Below are 14,449 nucleotides of genomic sequence, written 5' to 3'. Positions count from 1 at the left end.
AGAGAAATTAGTGTAGACCCAAGGAGAGTTCATTTTGTAAAAGGCAGATTTTATATTTTTTCATACTAGACTTACCCATTTTACTCACTTTTTTTTTTTTCCAAAAGTTGCTTCATGAACTGTTTTCAAGCCTACTAGGAGATTATATATTTATTTATTTTATTGACATATCACATCTTCAAAGTTTTTTTTTTAATTTAAGGTTATTTTGTAACCATTTTTATCTTAAAATAATCAAAATACAAATAGTAAAGTGAACATATTTAAATTTAAAAATTTCTGTAGCAATATTTAAGGAAAAAATAAAGGAAGAATAGATTTTTTTTACCCACAGGGTCCCTAAAGCCATACTATAATTTGATTATTTGAAAGTTAAGTGAATTATTAAATAAATACCTGTAGTTAATTTGTATGCATTGTTCTATTTTTATCTGTTAGCAGAATTTTTAAGTTTTTTTTAGCAGAAAAACATACTTCTTTACTTTTTTAAGAGAGAATTCACTAGAGTCCTTTCTTAGAATTAAGGTAGATCATTTTTCAAAAAATTTATCTTCAAGCAATGGAATAGGAGGCACCAGATATGGCAAGAGAAAGTTGAGTTCTGCCAGAGCTGTGCCACTTTCATCTATCCTGTTCATTGGGTTCCACATAAAGTTATTGTACATAAAAACAGGTTTAGACACTTTAAAACAAAAAATTATACTTTTTGAAGCTTCTGAGATTTGAGGATTAGTTTATCACAACGTAACTAGCATTATCTATGATATAATGGCATGATACACCCGATTCTTCTCTAGCTGTAAATTTATAATACTGTCATATTTCCCTCCCTATACTCTAGTAACCTTCATACAAACTGGAGAATTTACAAATACTGAGTCACCAGTTTCTTTATGGTGTGTTCTTTCCATAGTTGCTTATTCCCACATATTACACGTATTTTTTTTTTAAATTTTACTCTTGTAGTGTAAACTTACTTTCAAAAGTGTGTTTCCCTCCCACTTCCTTAGATCTACCATATCTACTAAAAACAAGTTTACTGTTTGTTTTAATGTTATATTAAGTTAAGATATTCAATGCAACTTAAGGGAATATTACAAATAATATCTATCTGGGACTTTCGGGTAAGATGGCGGAAGAGTAACACGCGGAGATCACCTTCCTCCCCACGGATACACCAGAAATACAGCTACACGTGGAACAACTCCTACAGAACACCTACTGAACGCTGGCAGAAGACCGCAGACCTCCCAAAAGGCAAGAAACTCCCCACATACCTGGGTAGGGCAAAGCAGAGAGATTCCCGCACAGAGGATCGGTGCCGAGCGGCACTCACCAGCCCGAGAGGCTTGTCTGCTCGCCCGCCGGGATGGGCGGTGCTGGAAGCTGAGGCTCGGGCTTCGGTCAGAGCGCAGGGAGAGGACTGGGGCTGGCGGCGAGAACTCAGCCTGAAGGGGGCTAATGTGGCACAGCTAGCCGGCAGGGAGTCCGGGAAAACTCTGGAGCTGCCGAAGAGGCAAGAGACTTTTTCTTCCCTCTTGGTTTCCTGGTGCGCGAGGAGAGGGGATTAAGAGTGCTGCTTAAAGGGGCTCCACAGACGGGCGCGAGTCACGACTGAAAGCGCGGAGCCCAGTGACGGGCGTGGGACGCTGGGGCTGCTGCTGCCGCCACCAAGAAGCCTGTGTGCGAGAGCAGGTCACGGTCCACACCGCCCTTCCGGGAGCCTGTGCAGCCCGCCACTGGCGGGGTCCCGGGATCCAGGGGTGGCTTCCCTGGGAGAACGCACGGTGCGCCTCGGGCTGGTGCAACGTCACGCTGACCTCTGCCGCTGCAGGCTCGCCCCGCACTCGGTGCCCCTCCCTCCCGCCCGGCCTGAGTGAGCCAGAGTCCCCGAAGAGGCTGCTCCTTTAACCCTGTCCTGTCTGAGCGAATAACAGACGCCCTCCGGTGACCTACACGCAGAGGCGGGGCCCAATCCAAAGCTGAGACCCAGGAGCTGTGAGAACAAAGAAGAGAAAGGGAAACCTCTCCCAGCAGCCTCAGAAGCAGCGGATTAAAGCTCCACAATCAACTTGATGTACCCTGCATCTGTGGAATACATGAATAGACAACACATCATCCCAAATTGAGGAGCCAGGAGTCAGTGCTGTGCCTCTGAGGTGGGAGAGCCAACTTCAGGACACTGGTCCACAAGAGACCTCCCAGCTCCACCTAATATCAAACGGCGAAAATCTTCCAGAGATCTCCATCTCAACACCAGCACCCAGCTTCACTCAATGACCAGCAAGCTACAGTGCTGGACACCCTATGCCAAACAACTAGCAAGACAGGAACACAACGCCACCCATTAGCAGAGAGGTGGCCTAAAATCATAAAAAGTCCGCAGACACCCCAAAACACACCACCAGACGTGGACCTGCCCAAAAGAAAGACAAGATCCAGCCTCATCCACCAGAACACAGGCACTAGTCCCCTCCACCAGGAAGCCTACACAACCCACTAAACCAACCTAAGCCACTGGGGACAGACACCAAAAACAACGGGAACTACGAACGTGCAGCCTGCAAAAAGGAGACCCCAAACACAGTAACATAAGCAAAATGAGAAGACAGAAAAACACACAGCAGGAGAAGGAGCAAGATAAAAACCCACCAGACCTAACAAATGAAGAGGAAATAGGCAGTCTACCTGAAAAAGAATTCAGAATAATGATGGTAAAGATGATCCAATATTCTATTTCTCAGATCCAAAATCTTGGAAATAGAATAGACAACATGCAAGAAACAGTTAACAAGGACCTAGAAGAACTAAAGATGAATCAAGCATCGATTAAAAACACAATAAATGAAATAAAAAATACTCTAGATGGGATCAATAGCAAAATAACTGAGGCAGAAGAACGGATAAGTGAGGTGGAAGATAAAATAGTGGAAATAACTGCTGCAGAGAAAAATAAAGAAAAAAGAATGAAAAGAACAGAGGACAGTCTCAGAGACCTCTGGGACAACATTAAACGCACCAACATTCGAATTATAGGGGTTCCAGAAGAAGAGAAAAAGAAAGGGACTGAGAAAATATTTGAAGAGATTATAGTTGAAAACTTCCCTAATATGGGAAAGGAAATAGTTAATCAAGTCCAGGAGGCACAGAGAGTCCCATACAGAATAAATCCAAGGAGAAATACGCCAAGACACATATTAATCAAACTGTCAAAAATTAAACACAAAGAAATCATATTAAAAGCAGCAAGGCAAAAACAACAAATAACACACAAGGGAATCCCCATCAGGATAACAGCTGATCTCTCAGCAGAAACTCTACAAGCCAGAAGGGAGTGGCAGGACATAATTAAAGTGATGAAGGAGAAAAACATGCAACCAAGATTACTCTACCCAGCAAGGATCTCATTCAGATTTGATGGAGAAATTAAAACGTTTAAAGACAAGCAAAAGCTGAGAGAGTTCAGCACCACCAAACCAGCTTTACAACAAATGCTAAAGGAACTTCTCTAGGCAAGAAACACAACAGAAGGAAAAGACCTACAATAACGAACCCAAAACAATTAAGAAAATGGGAATAGGAACATACATATCGATAATACCTTAACTGTAAATGGACTACATGCTCCCACCAAAAGACACAGATTGGCTGAATGGATACAAAAACAAGACCCATATATATGCTGTCTACAAGAGACCCACTTCAGACCTAGAGACACATACAGACTGCAAGTAAGGGGATGGAAAAAGATATTCCATGCAAATGGAAACCAAAAGAAAGCTGGAGTAGCAATTCTCATATCAGACAAAATAGACTTTAAAATAAAGACTACTAGAAGAGACAAAGAAGGACACTACATAATGATCAAGGGATCGATCCAAGAAGAAGATATAACAATTGTAAATATTTATGCACCCAACATAGGAGCACCTCAATACATAAGGCAAATACTAACAGCCATAAAAGGAGAAATCAACAGTAACACAATCATAGTAGGGGACTTTAACACCCCACTTTCACCAATGGACAGATCATCCAAAATGAAAATAAATAAGGAAACACAAGCTTTAAATGATACATTAAACAAGATGGACTTAATTGATATTTATAGGACATTCCATCCAAAAACAACAGAATACACATTTTTCTCAAGTGCTCATGGAACATTCTCCAGGATAGATCATATCTTGGGTCACAAATCAAGCCTTGGTAAATTTAAGAAAATTGAAATTGTATCAAGTATCTTTTCCGACCACAATGCTATGAGACTAGATATCAATTACAGGAAAAGAGCTGTAAAAAATACAAACACATGGAGGCTAAACAATACACTACTTAATAAAAAAGTGATCAGTGAAGAAATCAAAGAGGAAATTAAAAAATACCTAGAAACAAATGACAATGGAGACACGACGACCCAAAACCTATGGGATGCAGCAAAAGTAGTTGTAAGAGGGAAGTTTATAGCAATACAATCCCACCTTAAGAAACAGGAAACATCTCGAATAAACAACCTAACCTTGCACCTAAAGCAATTAGAGAAAGAAGAACAAAAACATCCCAAAGTTAGCAGAAGGAAAGAAATCATAAAAATCAGATCAGAAATAAATGAAAAAGAAATGAAGGAACCGATAGCAAAGATCCATAAAACTAAAAGCTGGTTCTTTGAGAAGATAAACAAAATTGATAAACCCTTAGCCAGACTCATCAAGAAAAAAAGAGAGAAGACTCAAATCAATAGAAATGAAAAAGGAGAAGTAACAACTGACACTGCAGAAATACAAAAGATCATGAGAGATTACTACAAGCAACTCTATGCCAATAAAATGGACAACCTGGAAGAAATGGACAAATTCTTAGAAATGCACAACCTGCCAAGACCTAATCAGGAAGAAATAGAAAATATGAACAGACCAATCACAAGCACTGAAATTGAAACTGTGATAAAAAATCTTCCAACAAACAAAAGCCCAGGACCAGATGGCTTCACAGGTGAATTCTATCAAGCATTTAGAGAAGAGCTAACACCTATCCTTCTCAAACTCTTCCAAAATATTGCAGAGGGAGGAACACCCCCAAACTCATTCTACGAGGCCACCATCACCTTGATACCAAAACCAGACAAGGATGTCACAAAGAAAGGAAACTACAGGCCAATATCACTGATGAACATAGATGCAAAAATCCTCAACAAAATACTAGCAAACAGAATCCAACAGCACATGAAAAGGATCATACACCATGATCAAGTGGGGTTTATTCCAGGAATGCAAGGATTCTTCAATATACGCAAATCAATCAATGTGATACACCATATTAACAAGTTGAAGGAGAAAAACCATATGATCATCTCAATAGATGCAGAGAAAGCTTTCGACAAAATTCAACACCCATTTATGATAAAAACCCTGCAGAAAGTAGGCATAGAGGGAACTTTCCTCAACATAATAAAGGCCATATATGACAAACCCACAGCCAGCATCGTCCTCAATGGTGAAAAATTGAAACCATTTCCACTAAGATCAGGAACAAGACAAGGTTGCCCACTCTCACCACTCTTATTCAACCTAGTTTTGGAAGTTTTAGCCACAGCAATCAGAGAAGAAAAGGAAATAAAAGGAATCCAAATCGGAAAAGAAGAAGTAAAGCTGTCACTGTTTGCAGATGACATGATACTATACATAGAGAATCCTAAAGATGCTACCAGAAAACTACTAGAGCTAATCAATGAATTTGGTAAAGTTGCAGGATACAAGATTAATGCACAGAAATCTCTGGCATTCCTATATACTAATGATGAAAAATCTGAAAGTGAAATCAAGGAAACACTCCCATTTCCCATTGCAACAAAAAGAATAAAATATCTAGGAATAAACCTACCTAAGGAGACAAAAGACCTGTATGCAGAAAATTATGACACTGATGAAAGAAATTAAAGATGATACAAATAGATGGAGAGATGTTCCATGTTCTCGGATTGGAAGAATCAACATTGTGAAAATGACTCTACTACCCAAAGCAATCTACAGATCCAATGCAATCCCTATCAAACTACCACTGGCATTTTTCACAGAACTAGAGCAAAAAATTTCACAATTTGTATGGAAACACAAAAGACCCCGAATAGCCAAAGCAATCTTGAGAACGAAAAATGGAGCTGGAGGAATCAGGCTCCATGACTTCAGACTATACTACAAAGCTACAGTAATCAAGACAGTATGGTACTGGCACAAAAACAGAAAGATAGATCAATGGAACAGGATAGAAAGCCCAGAGATAAACCGATGCACATATGGTCACCTTATCTTTGATAAAGGAGGCAGGAATGTACAGTGGAGAAAGGACAGTCTCTTCAATAAGTGGTGCTGGGAAAACTGGATAGGGACATGTAAAAGTATGAGATTAGATCACTCCCTAACACCATACACAAAAATAAGCTCAAAATGGATTAAAGACCTAAATGTAAGGCCAGACACTATCAAACTCTTAGAGGAAAACATAGGCAGAACACTCTATGACATAACTCACATCAAGATCCTTTTTGACCCACCTCCTAGAGAAATGGAAATAAAGACAAAAATCAACACATGGGACCTAATGAAACATAAAAGCTTTTGCACAGCAAAGGAAACCATAAACAAGACCAAAAGACAACCCTCAGAATGGTAGAAAATATTTGCAAATGAAGCAACTGACAAAGGATTAATCTCCAAAATTTATAAGCAGCTCAGGCAGCTCAATAACAAAAATACAAACAACCCAATCCAAAAATGGGCAGAAGACCTAAATAGACTTTTCTCCACAGAAGATATACAGACTGCCAACAAACACATGAAAGGATGCTCAACATCTTTACTCATTAGAGAAATGCAAATCAAAACTACAATGAGATATCATCTCACACCAGTCAGAATGGCCATCATCAAAAAATCTAGAAACAATAAATGCTGGAGAGGGTGTGGAGAAAAGGGAACACTCTTGCACTGCTGGTGGGAATGTGAATTGGTACAGCCACTATGGAGAACGGTATGGAGGTTCCTTAAAAAACTACAAATAGAACTACCATATGACCCAGCAATCCCACTACTGGGCATATACCCTGAGAAAACCATAATTCAAAAAGAGACATGTACCAAAATGTTCATTGCAGCTCTATTCACAATAGCCCGGAGCTGGAAACAACCTAAGTGTCCATCATCGGATGAATGGATAAAGAAGATGTGGCACATATATACAATGGAATATTACTCAGCCATAAAAAGAAACGAAACTGAGCTATTTGTAATGAGGTGGATAGACCTAGAGTCTGTCATACAGAGTGAAGTTAGTCAGAAAGAGAAAGACAAATACCGTATGCTAACACATATATACGGAATTTAAAAAAAAATGTCATGAAGAACCTAGGGGCAAAACGAGAATAAAGACACAGACCTACTTGAGAATGGACTTGAGGATATGGGGAGGGGGAAGGGTAAGCTGTGACAAAGCGAAAGAGAGGCATGGACATATATACACTACCAAACGTAAGGTAGATAGATAGTGGGAAGCAGCCGCAGAGCACAGGGAGATCAGCTCGGTGCTTTGTGACCGCCTGGAGGGGTGGGATGGGGAGGGTGGGAGGGAGGGAGATGCATGAGGGAAGGGATGTGGGAACAGATGTATATGTATGACTGATTCACTTTGTTATAAAGCAGAAACTAATTAAAAAAAAAAAAGAAATCTAGAAACAATAAATGCTGGAGAGGGTGTGGAGAAAAGGGAACACTCTTGCACTGCTGGTGGGAATGTGAATTGGTACAGCCACTATGGAGAACGGTATGGAGGTTCCTTAAAAAACTACAAATAGAACTACCATATGACCCAGCAATCCCACTACTGGGCATATACCCTGAGAAAACCATAATTCAAAAAGAGACATGTACCAAAATGTTCATTGCAGCTCTATTCACAATAGCCCAGAGCTGGAAACAACCTAAGTGTCCATCATCGGATGAATGGATAAAGAAGATGTGGCACATATATACAATGGAATATTACTCAGCCATAAAAAGAAACGAAACTGAGCTATTTGTAATGAGGTGGATAGACCTAGAGTCTGTCATACAGAGTGAAGTTAGTCAGAAAGAGAAAGACAAATACCGTATGCTAACACATATATACGGAATTTAAAAAAAAAATGTCATGAAGAACCTAGGGGCAAAACGGGAATGAAGACGCAGACCTACTTGAGAATGGACTTGAGGATATGGGGAGGGGGAAGGGTGGGCTGTGACAAGGCGAAAGAGAGGCATGGACGTGTATACACTACCAAACGTAAGGTAGATAGATAGTGGGAAGCAGCCGCAGAGCACAGGGAGATCAGCTCGGTGCTTTGTGACCGCCTGGAGGGGTGGGATGGGGAGGGTGGGAGGGAGGGAGATGCATGAGGGAAGGGATGTGGGAACAGATGTATATGTATGACTGATTCACTTTGTTATAAAGCAGAAACTAATTAAAAAAATAAATAAATAAACTTAAAAAAAAAAATCTAGAAACAATAAATGCTGGAGAGGGTGTGGAAAAAAGAGAACACTCTTGCACTGCTGGTGGGAATGTGAATTGGTACAGCCACTATGGAGAATGTATGGAGGTTCCTTAAAAAACTGCAAATAGAACTACCATATGACCCAGCAATCCCACTACTGGGCATATACCCTGAGAAAACCATAATTCAAAAAGAGACATGTACCAAAATGTTCATAGCAGCCCTATTTACAATAGCCCAGAGATGGAAACAACCTAAGTGTCCATCATCGGATGAATGGGTAAGGAAGATGTGGCACATATATACAATGGAATATTACTCAGCCATAAAAAGAAATGAAATTGAGCTATTTGTAATGAGGTGGATGGACCTAGAGTCTGTCATACAGAGTGAAGTAAGTCAGAAAGAGAAAGACAAATACCGTATGCTGACACATATATATGGAATTTAAGAAAAAAATATGTCATGAAGAACATAGGGGTAAGACAGGAATAAAGACACAGACCTACTAGAGAATGGACTTGAGGATATGGGGAGGGGGAAGGGTAAGCTGTGACAAAGTGAAAGAGCGGCATGGACATATATACACTACCAAACGTAAGGTAGATAGCTAGTGGGAAGCAGCCGCATAGCACAGGGAGATCAGCTCGGTACTTTGTGACCGCCTGGAGGGGTGGGATAGGGAGGGTGGGAGGGAGACGCAAAAGGGAGGGGATATGGGAACATATGTATATGTATAACTGATTAAATTTGTTATAAAGCAAAAAAAATAAAATTAAAAAAATATATATCTGTCTGTGTAGAACTGAGGTAAGGATTCTATGCACAAGATTATAACACTGGAGTCTTGCCAATACTATAGCAAATGTGTTTAAGGGTAATAAATCACTACATTGAACTCTGGGAGCTTGTTTTTATCAAGTTAAATGATTTTTGCCTTAAGAAGTATTTTACCTTATTATTTCGATCTAAATGAGTATTTTACCTAAGTATCAGTCACAGTGTCTTACTGAAACCCACAAGGTATATAAGCCTAATATTTGCCCTTTTTTTCCTCAATATAAAAAACTTTTTTTAGAATTAGCATTTTCTGAAACTAGAAAACTTGGATCATAAACATTTTGCCCCAAATATCAATATATTAAATAATTTCACTGGATATAAGAGACAATCCATGAGTATAATTTTTATTGTTCAATTTGTATGCACAGGAATATTTGTAGGTTATAAGCTTAAATCATAAGATTACATATTTCCTAAAATGTCATTTTCTTCTTGCAGAGTATATTTTATACCAATATCTCTACATTTGCATATATATATGTATATATATATGTATGTATATATATACGCACACACACACATATATAAATAATAGAAGAGGACCTTTTTGGAATATATAAACACATAAAGTGAAATCTAGTGATTTTATGTATATATTTCAATAAGTTCCTCCTTTAATTTATGGTGACATATATTCAGTACTTTTTTGCTTAGAATAATGGAAAGATAAGTAAAATGTCCATGCTTTTCAGATTTTAAGTGACTGTCTTGCCGTTTTGGGGGGAAGCATTAACTCTTTGAAGTTATTAGAGTTACATGAATTTCTGTAGTAAAGTGAATTTGTAAAGGCCAAAGAACAAATAAATTAACTAGTGTCACCCTTGTGTTCTGGAAGGTTGTTTCTCTACTTCTCAGAAAATGATACGTGTTAGTGGCAGAATTTGTTTCGGTAAGTTGCAAAATGCTCACATAAATGGTTATCTGGGACAGTGATAGAAAGGCTTTCAAAATTCGAGCTAGAGAATAAAAGTCTAAAGTAATACAAATATCAGTGAGAAAAGAATTACTATGTTCTTCATTATTTTTGACCTAGGGACTTTCACATGCATTGTTTCATTGTTTCACATGCATTGTTTCTTTAAAATATTATATGAGGAAAGTTCTTTCACTTCCATTTAGGAAAAAATAACTGAAATGTTATGTATCTCAACCAAGATCACGTGTTAGTAAATAGCAGGGTCAGTATTTGACTGCTTTTTTCAGGTTTCAGTAGAGTGTTCTTCTAAATGTTCATCCTGATATCTTTTTATTTTATCACTACTGCATGGCCCAAGGAAAGAACTGTTAGTCCTGGGTATGCAGCATCAGGGTGTAGCACATAGAATAAGGAAAGGAAAGTGGGAGAATCTTAGCATGGATATTTAACCTAGAAAAGGGCAATCTTGAGTGACTATATACAGCTGTTGAACCTATACCAAAAGTCATATGTATATGGATATTTGGAGGACCTGGAGACTTTTCAGGGTAGTCTGTGATCCAAATTAATTAATTGATGAGTAAAGCACTGCTCTTCGTGCAAATCAAATCATTTTTTAAAGTTTATATATATATTTTCCATTCTTATCCATACCTGCTTGTCTATACCTGATTAGTCAATAGAGCTTGTGACCATCTAGTCTAAGCCTCAGTGATTTTGTGTAATGCTGGAGACATAAAGCCATTATTATCTGGTGAGGGGAATAATTCTTTAATTCATATATTTCAGTTAATCATCATCTCAATTTTTAGAGATACTGATCACCAATAGACCGTTTTTATAGAAACACAGGCATATGTTAAGTGATTTAAAAAAAAATTTTGTAGGAATAAATAGACAAAAGTATATCTTTTTTTTCCAAAAGTGTTTCTTAAATGAGTGATAAAGACTTCAGAATATAAAATGGACATATAAGATGGAAAAAAGAAATACAGTATTTATATCAATAATAGCATATCACCATAATGGCATATGACCAAATGTATTAATATTAATTATTTACATTTTCTTTATTCCTAGTCACATTTTGCTCAATTTCATTCATATAAATTTTACCACAAAAGATAAAAATATCTAAAGAAATAGTCACCTCTAAATAATATGAATGCTACAGTAATTTAAAAAAACATCAAAATTAACATGGATAATTGGAAGGATCTAGAAGTAGGTTAGTGATAGACGTGATAATGCGGATAAAGGAAAACTTTTAATGATAGAATCTAAGCTGTGCTTATTTGAGTACCCATTGAAAAATTCTTTCAATTTGTCCATATATTGAAAATTTTCATAAAGAAGGTTTGAAAATCAAAGAGTACCCATGACAGGGATGGTTTATCCCTCTCAAAATTTTTTTCTTGCAGTTTTATTGAGCTATAATTGGTATACAGCATAATGATTTGACCTACATACATCATGGATTGATTATCACAATAAGTTCAGTGATTATCCGTCATCTCATATAGATACAAATTAAAGAAAAAGAAATAAAATTTCTTTCCTTGTGATGAGAGCTCTTAGGATTTACTGTGTTAACAACTTCCACGTATAATATATAGCAGTGTTTTTTATGTTTATCCTGTGGTACATTACATCCCTAGTACTTATTTATCTTACAACTTGAAGTTTGTACCTTTTGGCTGCCTTTGTTGAATTCCTTCCCCCACCTCGTGCCTCTGGCAACCAAAAATCTTATTTGTTTTTTAATGAGTGTTTTTTTTAAATTAATGATTTATTTATTTAAAAATTTTGGCTGCGTTGGGTCTTTGTTGCTGCCTGTTGGCTTTCTCTAGTTGCGGCAAGTGGGGGCTACTCTTTGTTGCAGTGAGTGGGCCTCTCATTGTGGTGGCTTCTCTTGTTGTGGAGCCCAGGCTCTAGGCACGCAGGCTTCAGTAGTTGCAGCACATGGGCTCAGTAGTTGTGGCTTGTGGGCTCTAGAGTGCAGGCTCAGTTGCTGTGACGCATGGGTTAGTTGCTCCGCGGCATGTGGGATCCTCCTGGACCAGGGATCGAACGCTTGACCCCTGCCTTGGCAGGTGGATTCTTAATCACTGTGCCACCAGGGAAGTCCTGTTTGTTAGTTTTTGAAGTATAATTGACCTACAATACTTTGTTAGCTCCTGTTCAGCAACATAGTGATTCAGTATTTCTGTACATTTCAAAATGATCACCATGATAAGTCTAGTTATGATATGTCACCATACAAAGATATTATGTAGTTATTGACTTATATTCCCCACACTGTACTTTCCGTATCTCTGACCCATTTTTTTTTGCGACTAGAAGTTTGTACCTCTTAATTTCTATGAACTATTTCACTCCTCCCTGCCCCGCCCTCTGGAAACCACCTGTTTGTTCCCTATATACATAACTTAGTTTCTGTTTTATTATATCATTCATTTGTTTAGTTTTTTGGATTACGCATGTAAGCAATATCATATGATATTTGTCTTTCTCTGTCTGAATTACTTCACTTAGTATAATACCCTCTAGGTCTTTCCATGTTGAAGCAAATGAAAAGATTTAATTCTTTTTTTATGGCTGAGTAATATTCTGGTATATATGTGTGTGTATACACACACACACACACACACACAGGCACCTTTCATCTTTATCCATTCGTCTACTAGATTGCTTCCTTATCTTGGCTTTTGTAAATAATGCTGCAATGAACATAGGGATACATTATCTTTTCTAATTAGAGTTTTCATTTTTTCAGATAAATACCCAGGATTGAAATTGCTGGATTATATGGTAGTTCTGTTTTTAATTTTTGAGGAATCTACATAATCTTTTACATTATGCTACATGATGTATTTACATTTACTTAGCTGCACCAATTTACCTTCCCACCAACAGTGCATGAGGGTTCTATTTTCTCCTCTTGCTCACTAACACTTGCTATTTGTTGTCTTTTTAATAATAGCCATTATAACAGGTGTGAGGTGATATTTCATTATAGTTTAGATTTGTATTTCTCTGATGATTCGTGATGTTGAGCACCTTTTCATATGCCTGTTGGCCATCTATATGTCTTCTTTAAAAAAATGTCTGTTAAGGTCTTCTGCCCATTTTTTAATCAGGTGGTGTGTTTTTTTTGATGTTGAGTTGTATGAGTTCTTTGCATATTTTGGATATTAACCCCTTATTGATTATAACATTTACAAATATCTTCTCCCATTCAAAAGGTGTCATTGCGTTTTATTGATAGTTTCCCTCACCGTGTGAAAGCTTTTTTATTTTGATGTAAGCCTATTTTGTAATTTTTGCCTGTTTCCCTTGCCTGAGGAGATGTATATAAAAGATTTCTAAGACTGATGCCAAAGAGCTTACTGCCTACGTTTTCTTCTAGAAGTGTTTTATACCTTTTAAAAAATATATTCTTGAAAGCATGGAACAAGAAATACATAAATTATAAAATCATGCCTAAAAGAGGAATGAGGATTATACTTTACTCTTATAAAATATTCTTAGAGGAATTGTCTGTTGTGCTTACAGTCTATTTGGTATAGAAGGTAAAGTATTTGAAATCATCCTCAATTAATATTGCATAAATCCAACAAAAACTTACTTAACAAATCAGGAATTAAAACTTATTTATAAGTAATTACAAAACTGGGCATAAAGTTTACTAATTTGCTTCCTGGAGACCCAGTGGAAGTGCAGTAGTTTCTTAAAAATACAGGTGTCATTGTGAAAGACTACCACAGTGTTACGGAAATATTTCTTTCTTTCTTTCTTTCTTTCTTTCTTTCTTTCTTTCTTTCTTTCTTTCTTTCTTTCTTTCTTTCTCTTTCTTTCTTTCTTTCTTTCTTTCTTTCTTTCTTTCTTTCTTTCTTTCTTTCTTTTCTTTCTTTCTTTCTTTCTTTCTTCTTTTTTTGTGAAACAGAAGTGATCTAACCAGTACTTGAAACATCAAATAAAACAATGATTATAGTAGAAATAAGATGAAAAAAATGGAAAATATCATAAGATATTTCTACATATTAAAGTTAAAATCTCATTTTTACAGAAATCCACAAGGGGAGAAAACTATAAAAAAGTTACAGGCTATTTTTACTTTCTGCAAATATCTTACACCTTATCAGTTCTGTATACTATTACATAAG

Source organism: Mesoplodon bidens (assembly GCF_964165515.1).
Source record: "Mesoplodon bidens genome assembly, chromosome: 4".
Taxonomy (NCBI): Eukaryota; Metazoa; Chordata; class Mammalia; order Artiodactyla; family Ziphiidae; genus Mesoplodon; species Mesoplodon bidens.
Note: the sequence above shows the minus strand (reverse complement) of the source record.